Raw genomic sequence first — 13,500 nt, forward strand, 5'->3', positions numbered from 1 at the left:
AATACCCCATAATGTCAAAGTGGATAAATGTTTAAAAATTAATAAAAAATGAAAAGCTGAAATGTCTTGAGTCCTTTGTTATGGAAAGCCTAAATAACTTCAGCTGTAAAAATTAACAAGTTACATAATAAATTGCATTGACTCACTCTGTGTGCAATAATAGTGTTTAACATTATTTTGAAATGACTACCTCATCTCTGTACCCCACACATACAGTTAACTGTAAGGTCCCTCAGTTGAACAGATTCAACCACAAAGTCCATGGAGGTTTATCAATGCCTCGCAAAAAAGGGAACATCAGGTAGGGCCTTTAAATGTTTTTATAAAATCAATAACTAGGGTAAGGGCAGAGCTCAGGGATCACTAACATTTTGAAGCTGTGCCATTTGCTCGTGCTCTGCTGCGCAATACAGTCTTATCTGACTAAGATCATAACATATAACAAGTTCTTCAACCTCGTCAAATATAAGACAGTACAGATTATTACACAATAAATAATAATGTTTCTTGAGTTTTGTTGGGGTTTAGAGTGACGAAAAGTAGCTTACAGCGAACTGCTGTCTCATGTCTCTTCATTGAGCAATGTTTGGAATCAAACATGCTTTTCATGTGTTTGAAACCATTCCATTTCAGCCATTACTCTCCATTCTAGCCATTATTATGTGCTGTCCTTCCCTCAGCAGTCTCCACTGGTTGCTATGGATACTCACCAACTCAGAGCCACCATGAGCAGCGCGCAGGGAGCGAGTGACAGACAGAGAGAATCTAATGGATTTACTAATGGAGGAAGTGATTTCTGATTTCAGGCCGGGCCTTGAATTTGGCAGAAGCAACCGGGCTTGGGTAGGGTAGGCATGAACGTTGTAGGCATGGTAGGGCTCAGGCAAAAAATTGCCCTTGAAACGGTCTCAGCTGATCTTCCTTCTCCAGCAGTGTATATCGAGGCTATCGACTAGCCTCCCTGTGGCTATGCTATCGATCCATGGCCCGCTATCCCCCCACTGAGAGAAGAGCGCGGTCTCTGTGTGTGAGTGTGTAAAGAGGGGGAGGCAGTTATTAGTCACCTGGATGCTGCTCGTTTGGGCTGCCAGTACATGTGTGTGCATGTTCGTGTGTGTGTGAGTGTGCATGCAAGAGGGGTAGGCTGTTAGTCACAGGATACTGCTGCTTTGAGCCCCATTCAAACCATTTGCGCAAACTAACTCCTATCAACCAGAGATAGCACATGGTGTAGTATGTGTATGTGACGTCTCTGTGTGTGTGTTGTATCCTATATCCCTCTCAGAGCCCATCCCTGCCCAGATGTGCTGTGCCCCCCTGTCCCTGATACAGTACCCCTGAATCCCCAGACTGTTACAGTAGCTGTCACACACACACACGATCGATGCAGGGAACAGCACTAGTTCTCCTTTGATATTTATTTAAGGACTGAAAAAAATAAAACATACGCTTCCGCTCCGATGGGAGGGAGAAGCCTTGTTGTTTGGCAGGAGGGAGGGAAACAGAGAGCGAACGAGAGAGAGACGGTGAGACAGAAACTGAGAGAGCTCAGAAAAGCTTGTGAATGATAGAGTGAGTGGAAAGGATAGATAGAGGGACTGCCTTGTGCATGGCTGTCTATGCACAAGGCAACACACCTGTGTGTCACCCGAAATCACACCACTGTTGTATATGCCATTACCTCAAAATGTACCGCAGTTTGTGTACATGTTTTGCCCTCTCCATCTCTGTACCCTTCCCCCTCCCAATAAAATACACTGCCTCACCACCCCTCTTCCCTCACATCCTACACACTATCACACGTACACACTCACTGCAGGTGTCACACTCTGACTTTGCACTCAGCCAGAATTCAGCCAATGAGAATTGACACAGAGAGAGGCCAGCAGATGGCCAGAATCATGGCTAGAGCTTAATTAGGACTACAGCCCAAAGGCAGTGGACATACAGGGGACGAGGGGGGGAGGGGGGGTAATAGAGATAGGAGAGAGGAAAAGAGAGTACAGATGGAGAGAGAAAAGGAAGGGCAAAGGGATGAGAGAGAGGGGTGTGATGGATAGATGGAAAAGAATAGGTGAGAAAGCATCTGTGCACGTTGAATTTGTTTATCAAAATGTAGAACTACATAGCCTTCAATAGCGAAGAGAATCATAATAATACTAGTTAAACCCAGTCAGTAGGCTATCCAACTAATCAGATGCTGAGGGAGGATCACTCTGATGCAAGTAAGTTACCTAACAGCAGCCAGATGTTATTTCATACCACTAGTCCACGGATGGGCAACTGGCGGCCTGGACGCGGACCCAATGTTTTTTTGGAACTCAGCCAAGGTCTCAATTTACTGTTGAGAGAGAGAATACACAAGTTGCAATTTCGAAATGTGCTTGTGCATCAGCAGTCACTCAATTAGCTCATGTCAGCGATTTTGTTTTTTTGATTGGTAAATTAGTCTAGCGGCCAGCTATCTAAACTTCTAGTAGGCATGGCCAAATTACTGACCAGCGTGGGGCCCATGAATCATCAGTTATCACATCACATGGCAAAAAGCGGGGAATTTCATCAAATTAACTTTAAAACGTACATTTTAAAAGGGGAGGGGGGGGCGGGGAATGCAAACCAACGAGCCACTGAGGACCCTCATGACGAGTTCCGGTCTTTTGTGGCCCCCACTCCCATCAAAGTAGACCATCCCTGCTATAGTCTTTACAGCTGAGCCTAGGTCTATACGTCCTCATCTAACATCTTCTATACGTTATCACCCCATCAAAACATTATCTAGTATCTATCTGCTAGTGGTCCCTAATGGAAAAGCATCTAAACCATAGACTGTGCAACGCTTTCTGCATCTCATAACATTGATTATACCATATCTCTCCCCTATCTCTGAATCATCCTAGAAGACAAAAGTATGTGGACACCTGCTGGTCAAAAATCTCATTCCAAAATCATGGGCATTCATTTGGAGTTGGTCCCCCCTTTGCTACTATAACAGCCTCCACTCTTCTGGGAAGAGTGCTGCGGTGACTTGCTTCGATTCAGCAATAAGATCATTAGTGAGGTCGAGCACTGATGTTTGGCAATTAGGCCTGGCTCGCATGTCGGCTTTCGAATTCATCCCAAAGGTGTTCGATGGGGTTGAGGTTAGGGCTCTGTGCAGCCCAGTCAAGTTCTTCCACACCAATCTTGACAAACCATTTCTGTATGAACCTCGCTTTTTGCACGGGGCATTGTCATGCCTGAAGCAGGAAAAGGCCTTCCCCAAACTGTTGCCACAAAGTTGGAAACACAACATCGTTTAGAATGTCACTGTATTCTGTAGAGTAAGATTTCCCTTCACTGGAACTAAGGGGCCCGAACCATGAAAAACAGCTCCATACCATTATTCCTCCTCCACCAAACTTTACAGTTGGAACTATGCATTCGGGCAAGTAGCGTTCTCCTGGCATATGCCAAACCCAGATTTGTCCGTCGGACTGCCAGATGGCGAAGCGTGATTCATCACTCCAGAGAAAGCGTTTCCACTGCTCCAGAGTCCAATGGTGGCGAGTTTTACACTACTCCAGCCGACTCTTGTTATTGCGCATGATGACCTTAGACTTCTGTGCAGCTGCTCGGCCATGGAAACTCATTTCAAAAATCTCCCGAAGAACAGCTCTTGTGCTGACGTTGCTTCCAGAGGCAGTTTGGAACTCGGTAGTGAGTGTTGCAACCGAGGCCAGATGATATTTACGCACTTCAGCACTCAGCGGCCCCATTCTACGAGCTTGTGTGGCCTACCACTTCACGGCTGAGTCGTTGTTGCTCCTAGATGTTTCCACCTCACAATAACAGCACTTGACTGGGGCAGTTGGCCGGAGCAGCTCTAGCAGGGGAGAAATTTGATGAACTGACTTTTTGGAAAGGTGACATTCTATGACGGTGCCACGTTGAAAGTCACTGAGCTCTTCTGTAAGGCCATTCTACTGCCAATATTTGTCTATGGAGATTGCATGGCTGTGTGCTCGATTTTATAGACATGTCAGCAACGGGTGTGGCTGAAATAGCCGAATTTACTAATTTTAAGGGGTGTCCACATACTTTTGTATACAGTACCAGTCAAAAGTTCAGACACCTACTCATTCAAGGGTTTTTCTGAATTTTTTACTATTTTCTACATTGTAGAATAATAGTAAAGATATCAAAACTATGAAATAAGACATATGGAATCATGAAGTAACCAAAAACACATGTTAGAATCACCTTTGGCAGCGATTACAGCTGTGAGTCTTTCTGGGTAAGTCTCTAAGAGCTTTGAAACCTGGATTGTACAATATTTGCCCATTATTCCTTAAAAGATTCTTCAAGCTCTGTCAAGTTGGTTGTTGATCATTGCTACACAGCCATTTTCAAGTCTTGCTGATTTAAGTCAAAACTGTAACAAGGCCACTCACGAACATTCAACGTTGATAAGTAACTCCAGCGTGTAATTGGCCCTTCGTTTTAGATTACTGTTCTGCTGAAAGGTGGATTTGTCTCCCAGTGTCTGTTGGAAGGCAGACTGAACCAGGTTTTCCTCTAGGACCTGTGCTTAGCACTATTCCTTTTCTTTTTATCCTAAAAAACTCCCTAATCCTTGCCGATGACAAGCATACATATAACATGGTGCAACCACCACTATGCTTGAAAATATGAAGAGTGGAACTCAGTGATGTGTTGTGTAAGACATAATACTTTGTACTCAGGACAAAAAAAGTGAATTTCTTTGCCACATTTTTTTAAGTATTACTTTAACGCCTTATTGCAAACAGGATGAACGTTTTGGAATATTTTTTATTCTGTACAAGCTTCTTTCTTTTCACTCTGTCATTTAGGTAAGTATTGTGGATAACTACAATGTTGTTGATCCATCCTCAATTCACCTATCACAGCCATTTAACTCTGCAACTGGATTAAAATTGGCCTCATGGTGAAATCCCTGAGTGGTTTCCTTCCTCTCAAGCAACTGAGTTAGGAAGGAGTCCTAGATCTTTGTGATGACTGGGTGTATTGATACACCATCCAAAGTGCAACAACTTTCCCATGCTCAAAGAGATAATCAACGTCAGCTTTTTTATTTTTTACCAATAGGTGCCCTTCTTTGTGTGGCCTCCCTGGTCTTTGTAGTTGAATCTGTGCTTGAAATTCAGTGCTCGACTGAGGGATCTTAGAGATAATGGTATGTGTGGGTTACAGAGATGGGGTAGTCATTCACAAATCATGTTAAACACCATTATTGCACACAGAGTTAGTCCATGCAACTAATTATCTGACTTGTGTCAGGGCCGTGACACTTGTTAAGCACATGTTTACTCTTTAGGCTTGACATAACAAAGGGGTTGAATACTTATTGACGCAATACATTTCAGCTTTTAATGTATTAATTTGTAAACATTTCTAAAAACATAATTCCACTTTGACATCATGGGGTATTGTGTGTAGACCAGTGAAGCAAAATCTAAATGTAATCAATTTTAAATTCAGGCTGTAACAACAATATGTGGAAAAGGTCAGGGGTCTGAATACTTTCTGAAGACAAAGCAGCAGGGTTAGCTATGGAACAGAGGTAAAACATGTCATGGAAATGTGTGTGTGATTGATTGGTTGATTGATTTGTTGATTGATTAACTGATGCACATACATATCCAGTGCTTCGTGTGACGGTGTGAAACAATATGACTGCATAATCATTCTAAAAGTAGCGTAAGGTTGTTTCTAAGTCCCATCTCTAAGAAATACAGGATGTGCACATCTCCTCCCATCCTCCTTTACCTTGAATTCCTGCTGCTTTGAGAGGAGCAATTATTCTAAATGTCCCATCTTCCTTTCCTCCTCCCCCCTCCCCCCTCCTCTCCTCTCCCCATCCCTCATTCCCTCCCCCCTCCTCCTCTCCCCATCCCTCATTCCCTCCTCCTCCTCTCCTCTCCCCATCCCTCATTCCCTCCCCTCCTCCTCTCCCCATCCCTCAATTCCCTCCTCCACTCCCCATTCCTCATTCCCTCCCCCTCTCCCCATCCCTCATTCCCTCCCCCCTCCTCCTCTCCCCATCGCTCATTCCCTCCCCTCCTCCTCTCCCCATCCCTCATTCCCTCCCCCCTCATCCCTCATTCCATCCCCCCTCTCCTCTCCTCATCTCTCATTCCCTCCCCCCTCCTCCTCTCCCCATCCCTCATTCATTTCCCCCTCCTCCTCTCCTCTCCCCATCCCTCATTCCCTCCCCCTCTCCTCATCTCTCATCCCTCCTCCCCCTCCTCCTCTCCCCATCCCTCATTCCCTCCCCCTTCTCCTCTCCTCATCTCTCATCCCTCCCCTCCTCCTCTCCCCATCCCTCATTCCCTCCCCCCTTCCTCCTCTCCCCATTCCCTCCCCGCTCCTCATCCCTCATTCCCTCCCCCTCCTCCTCTCCCTATCCATCATTCCCTCCCCCTCCTCATCCCTCATTCCCTCCCCCTCCTCCTCTCCCCATCCCTCATTCCCTCCCCCTCCTCCTCTCCTCTCTCCATCCCTCCCCCTCCTCCTCTCCTCTCCCCATCCCTCATTCCTTTCCCCTCCTCCTCTCCCCATCCCTCATTCCCACCCGCTCCTCCTCTCCTCTCCCCATCCCTCATTCCCTCCCCCCTCCTCCCCTCCTCTCCTCTCCCCATCCCTCATTCCCTCCCCCTCCTCCTCTCCTCTTCCTCTACCTCATTCCCTCCCCCTTCCTCCTCTCCTCTCCCCATCCCTCATTCCCTCCCCCTTCTCCTCTCCTCTCCCCATCCTTCATTCCCTCCCCCCTCCTCCTCTCTCCATCCCTCATTCCCTCCCCTTCCTCCTCTCCCCATCCCTCATTCCCTCCCCCTCCTCCTCTCCCCTTGCTGGGGTGTTCTATAACTGGATTCAGTGCGTGGGAGTGCGGACGTTGGGACGATTAGAGTGAGTGAGTGTGTGTGTGTGTGCAACCACTTACAGATTGCGTGTGTGTGTGTGTGAGTGTGGTCATTTAGAGAGAGGGCTCGGATGGAGTCATAAAATGACACATTCAAGGAGGGGGATGAACAGAGAGAGAGAGAAGAGCCAGGCTGTCAGCATGTTCCCTCTGCTATCCTCTCTGAGATTAGCAAGCTTTTAGCGTGTCAGCACCACACACACAGACCCTTGAGCTTATACAGTATACGGAAAGAAACACGTAAGCACACACACACACATAAATATTTCCCAACAAACACACAGCCTCATAAACATACAGCCCCACACACTAAAATATCTCCTAGACTCCGGGTCCGATCGACAGCAGGAGCCCAGTTGATAAGCATAAGTGAGGAACAGAGATGAGCAAGTGACAGAACTGCAAATCCACTACACACACTGCTGCATCACACACACACACAGTTGTCATCACATAGACACACACACAGCTGTCACCACACAGCCGGACACACACACACACACACACACACACACACACACACACACACACACACACACACACACACACACACACACACACACACACACACACACACACACACACACACACACGTCAATCAATCTGCTCTCAGACTGCAGGTCAGCACAGAGGGCACATTCTCCTGCTTTCTGATTCCCAGCATGCTTTGCCTTGAGTCTGGGTCTCTGACAAGGTCGGGTGGAGTCAGAAAAGGACTAAGCCGGGTCACTCACTGTTGCGTCATTGAAGTTGTTGAAATAAAGCTGTGGATAGCTGGTGTGTGTTCAGTGAGTCACAATTTAGGATCCCTGTGTGTTCAGCAAGAGGGTTGGATGTTCCATGTTCAGTAAGAGCAGTTTATGTTCAGTATGTGTTCAGCTAAGACTAAGAGTACTTAGAGTAGTGTTTCAGACTGTGTTCAGTGTGTGTTGAGTAGCGGGTGTGAAGCAACAGAACTAGAGAATGTTCAGTGTGTGTTCAGTATGGGTAGTGTTCAGTAAAGCCTGGGTACAGTACAGTGTTTTTTTCCAGGCAGTCTCTATTCCCTGTGGCCAGTGGAGCAGAAAGCCCCATCATCACTATATAAACCAAGACAGAGCACACTATTCCACAGGCCATGGAATTATTCACATAACTAACCTTGACCCAGCAAACACACACACACAAAAATCAAATTGTATTTGTCACATGCTTCTTAAACAACAGGTGTAGACTAACAATGAAATGCTTACTTAACAGGCCCTTCCCAACAGTGCAGCGCACAGTCTGTCAGGAGCCTGTCGAACGAATGCGAGAATGGCGTGGACGCGCGCAGACACTGCATTATTCACCATGGCCTAGAGCCACTCAGTCCGAACAGGAAAAGCTCCGCAAGCACGCGTGCGTGAGTGTGCACATAAATACATGCACGTGACTCACCATGACCCCAAACTACCGTCTTGTCTTTACCTTCCCAGAGGAGTCCTTTCCTCCCTTCTTTTCCTCCTTCTTCTTCTCTCGTTCCGTCTATCAAGAAATAGACACTGGAGGTTAGGTCAGCAATGACAACACATAAAATAACACACCTGGATGGGGCACACACAGTCTGAATTAAGAAACACACACACACACACACACAAACAAATTCATCAGAGGTTGAAAAACTCCCTAAAAATAGGTTTACCCCTTATTCACTTTTACACAGTGGCACACGCACGGCAAGAGAAGTGATTCAGCTGCACTCACACCGACACGTGTATAAACTCTCACACCTTCTCTTTCAGACGATTTGCCCTCTTGTGGAACAATTTAGTGTAGCTATGAGCAATTCAAATCTCATATGGAGTTACCGTCTTCTCTTTCAGAGCAATAAGAGCTTGATGATTCCCTGTCTGAGTCATTGTGCTTAGTGAGGGGCAGTGGGCTGGTGCATCCATTAGCAGCCTCCATTATTCAGCCATTCAACCTCTTCACCATGGGGTTCATTCAGGATTGAGGTGGTTGGGGCGGCAGGTAGCCTGGTGGTTAGAGCATTGAGGCCTGTAACCGAAAGGTTGCTGGATCGAATCCCCGAGCTAAGGTAAAAATCAGTCGTTTTGCCCTTGAACAAGGCAGTTAACCCACTGTTCCCCGGTAGACCGTCAATGTAAATAAGAATTTGTTCTTAACTGACTTGCCTACTTCAATAAAGGATAAATAAATACAAATTCCCTCATGTCATGCACGTAGGGCTGGCACAATTACTGTATAACCGATGGTTACGGATGAAGATCGCCGTCCAAATCTTTTATTAGAACGGTTATTACAGAGACCGCGGTCAATTGGCTGGCCAATTACCTCCATCCAAAATTCCATGCCCGTCACAGCCCTACAAGCATGCTGCAAACACTCACACACACACACACACACTTGGAAGTGTACTGTGATGGTGCTGTATGTGATGAGGGGGCATTGGAAAACCATTACAAGAAAGAGCACCACAGCGTAGCAGAGCCCAGCACACAGAAAGGACCAGCACTGCACAGGTAAGCAACACAACACAACACCAGGTGGCATGACGGTAAAACGTCAGACCCCCTGCCTGTTCTTCTCAGCAGCCTTTGAGGAGGGAGAGGCTGCCGCTTCAGAACACTTCTACAGGGAGGGAAAGAGGGAAGAGGGAAAAAAAGAGATAGGATTGGGGGGCAGGGGAAGGATGAATGGAGAGAAAGAGAGGGGTATATAGAAAGAGGTGGTTAGAGGCGGAACAGGGAGAGAAAGAAAGAGAAAGAAGAAAGGAGGGAGGCATTAGAGGACATGGAAGAGAAGGGAAAACGGAGGGAGAGCGACAGCAGGGGGGATAGATAAAAAGAGGAGGATTAGTAAGCAGCCAGTTGTGTAAGCTAGGGCATTGTCACTACCCAGCCTAGCAGAGCCTGAGACAGACAGTCGTCATCACATTCACCAGAAGGTCACACACACTCCCACAAGATCTAGAAGCAGAGGACAAACTCATATGGTGAAGGATATGGGAAATCACACACATGCGCAGGCAAACACACATGCCAAAGGCTAGAACAATTCTGCTGTGATTGAAAGACCTCTGTGGGCCAGAGATTTACTGTGTGTGTGGGTGTGTGTGTGTGTTGGACACCACAAAGGCCCTTTCTGCCTGGGCCAAGTCAAGTGGCTGTATCTGATCACCTGAGTGACAGCCTTACTCAACCTCTACCCTCCCTGAGAGAGAGAGAGAGAGAGCACCTAAAACCCTCTACTATTCACTGCCAACTAGGCTTCTCCTAGCTTCTCTTGGCCAACCTCAGTAGGTCACTGACTACCTGAAGCTGCACTGAGAGCACTTCAACACAGGGGAGCAAAGCTAAGTTATGCTATCTCCCTAGCCAGATCAGCCCTGCATACAGCGCTGTTTAGGCTGTTAGGAAAAAGCCACTAGCGCTCGTTAGCAATCGGCATCTGGGGGTAGGCAGAGTGTGTGTTCAGAGAAAGTGAGAGAGAGCGTGCATCATTTTCCAAATCTGTGTTTATATCCCCCGTCCCTCTCTTTCCCCCTCTCTAAACTACCTAAGGGGAAAAACACACACGGAGCAAGTCTTGTTCTATCTGAAGGGAGTTTTTAGCTCTGTCCCTGTCTGTTATTCATCAAACCAGCCTTTCTCTCGCCTCTGGATAAAAAGAGGGCCTAGGAGAGATCTGAATTCAGGGTATTTTCTTGAGTGTGACTTTTGTTCTGTCTTTTTTCCCTTCTCTTACTTTGATGCTAAGAACGGAGACGGAGAGGCAGAAACAGCAGTAACAGGCACATTTAGGATGAAGCTGAGGAGTGGTGGAGAGAGAAAAGAAAAGAGGGGGTAAGTGATAGAAAGCGAAACACAAGATGCAGAGAGAGAAAATAGAGTAGAGGAGACAAAGAGAAAAAGAAAGAGGGAGAGAGGGGGGGGGTAAATGATAGAAAGAGAAACATAAGATGCTGAGAGAGAGAGAGAGAGAGAGAGAGAGAGAGAGAGAGAGAGAGAAACAGAGGAGACAAAGAGAAAAAGAAAGAGAGGGGAGTAGATGACAGAAAGAGAGACAAGATGCAGAGTGAGAGAAAAGGGGAGAGAGAAAGAGACAGGGATATAGAGGAAGAGACTCAAAAGAGTGTGTGAGAGAGAATGTGAGAGAAAGGACAGTTCTGGTGAAGGATATAAAATATGTTGGTATCAGAGGCAGGTCAGGAGTGTAGTGTTAAAATGGTGACCCATGTGACAGCCTGTTCCCTGCTGAGGGGTGGAACACCAAACTGAGGAGCCCATCTCTAAAGACACCCTGTTTGTTTTTGATTTCATCTAGCTAGGACAGCATGACATTTTCACTATATATAGAGGCTGATTTTGGGATTAGGTGGATCTCTTTATCTTGTGCCATTATCTCGTTCTCAAGCCCCTTGTCACTATCTTCTTCTGGGCTTTTGGAGTGAACTGATTGGCCAAGTAGTGTCAGGTGGTCTTAGACAGCGAGCTTGTGAGGTCTTGTTGACTTCAGTAAAATTGACGTAATGTGACGTGCGCACTTGCCCACTCGCACAAGCACACACAGGCCGTACCATGTTACTCATGGCAGAACAATGGGCTCATGCATGGACTGCTACAACAGATGTGTTCACCCACAATGCATCATTGTTTTCTGAGTGATGTTGGACTTGACACAAGGGCTCTATTCTCCCTCTCTCTCTCTCTCTCACACACACACACACACACACACACACACACACACACACACACACACACACACACACACACACACACACACACACACACACACACACACACACACACACAATATAAATTCACATTTCGCAAACGAACACATTAACATGCACATACAGTACACACCCTATTCACAATCTATGTACACAACTAGACATCTTTTCCGAGCTCTCTTAACACGTATCCTCAACCTCCATCTGTGCAAAACGACTTAAAGGGGAAGTTGACCCAAAAACACTTCTGGGCACTTCTGGCTGTTTGTCAGTACCCCAGACAGTTTTTAGGTCCATTGTTGGAGTATTTAGAGTTCTGTATTATTATATCAAAATGCTGAAATTCTAAAATTACCTAAAAAGCATAAAAAACTGTGTAGTTATTATTACATAAAAAATGATTGATGTCTAGGCATTGATTTGCCAAATAAATGTGTTGTTTAATGTAAAAAGTATAAAAAACAAAGACCTACAAAGGTCTTCCATATAGTTTGTAATCTGGTACATACTCTTCTTCGTGGTTCTAAGATGGATAATTACTGGAGGCAGGGCGAATGAGCGTCTTACTATATCGGTCTTCAAGAAAGGAAATCAGAACAAAAGGGAGTAAAAAACAAAGATGGTAGCTAGCTAGGCTAGCGGTTAGTAATCTCTGAAGTAATGTAAGTGTAGGCGAATAGCGTTAGTAGTCGAGTAGCTGAATGACGTTGGCCAAATGACGTTGGCTGGTTGAAACCTGGTTCTGTTCCCACTGTCTTTCCACCATGGACAGAAAAGCTCCAACCATTCAAGGTACACTACATGACCAAAAGTATGTGGACACCTGCTTGTAAAACATCTCATTCCAAAATCATGGGCATTAACATGGAGTTATTCCCCCTTTGCTGCTACAACAGCCTCCACTCTTCTGGGAAGGCTTTCCACTAGATGTTGGAACATTGCTGTGGGGACTTGCTTCCATTCAGCCACAAGAACATTAGTGAGGTCGGGCACTGATGTTGGGCGATTAGGCCTGGCTCACAGTCGGTGTTCCAATTCATCCCAAAGGTGTTTGATGGGGTTGAGGTCAGGGCCAGTCAAGTTCTTCCACACAGATCAACAAACCATTTCTGTATGGACCGCACTTTGTGCACGGGGGGATTGTCATGCTGAAACAGGAAAGGGCCTTCCCCAAACTACTGCCGCCAAGTTGGAAGCACAGAATCGTCTACAATGTCATTGTATGCTGTAACATTAAGATTTCCCTTCACTGGAACTAAGGGGCTTAGCCTGAACCATGAAAAACAGCCCCAGACCATTATTCCTGCTCCACTAAACTTTACAGTTGGCACTATGCAATCGGGCAAGTAGCGTTCTCCTGGCATCCGTCAAACCCAGATTTGTCCGTCAGACTGCCAGATGGTTGTTAATATGTGTATGTGAATAACTCACGTCAGAGAGTTAGATAAGATACAAGCATAATCCTTTACTCATGTATTACATGTTACAGGTCACTACACCCTAATCAGACACTCATAATGCACCTGTTTATCTATCCTAGATCGGTGCCCCACTAGCGCCATCTCTAGGTTCGCATTATGTCCATTATCAACATCTTCCTTTTCATATAGAATTAGATTGAGCACTTCATACCATTTTAATACCACAGTGAAAATACCTATTTACATTATCAACACCTTATTTTTTAAAATGTATTTATAGATTAAAAAAAATCTCCATCTCTTAAGGGACATAGACAGGGGTGGTCTTATGTTAGCCCTTGTCCTAGTGTGGCACACTGGTAGCATATTGGGCACCTCTGGGAGCCTCAGGGCCTCTCCTTCCTCTTCCACATCCTCCTGAA

At 46.0% G+C, this 13,500-nt stretch overlaps 1 pseudogene; it reads right to left on the bottom strand.

The window, feature by feature from the left end:
• Positions 1 to 13,500, bottom strand: part of LOC106605638 (stromal membrane-associated protein 1-like) — an 85,898-nt pseudogene that overhangs the window by 46,355 nt on the left and 26,043 nt on the right.

Source organism: Salmo salar, chromosome ssa01 (assembly GCF_905237065.1).
Source record: "Salmo salar chromosome ssa01, Ssal_v3.1, whole genome shotgun sequence".
In the NCBI taxonomy this organism is placed as follows: Eukaryota; Metazoa; Chordata; class Actinopteri; order Salmoniformes; family Salmonidae; genus Salmo; species Salmo salar.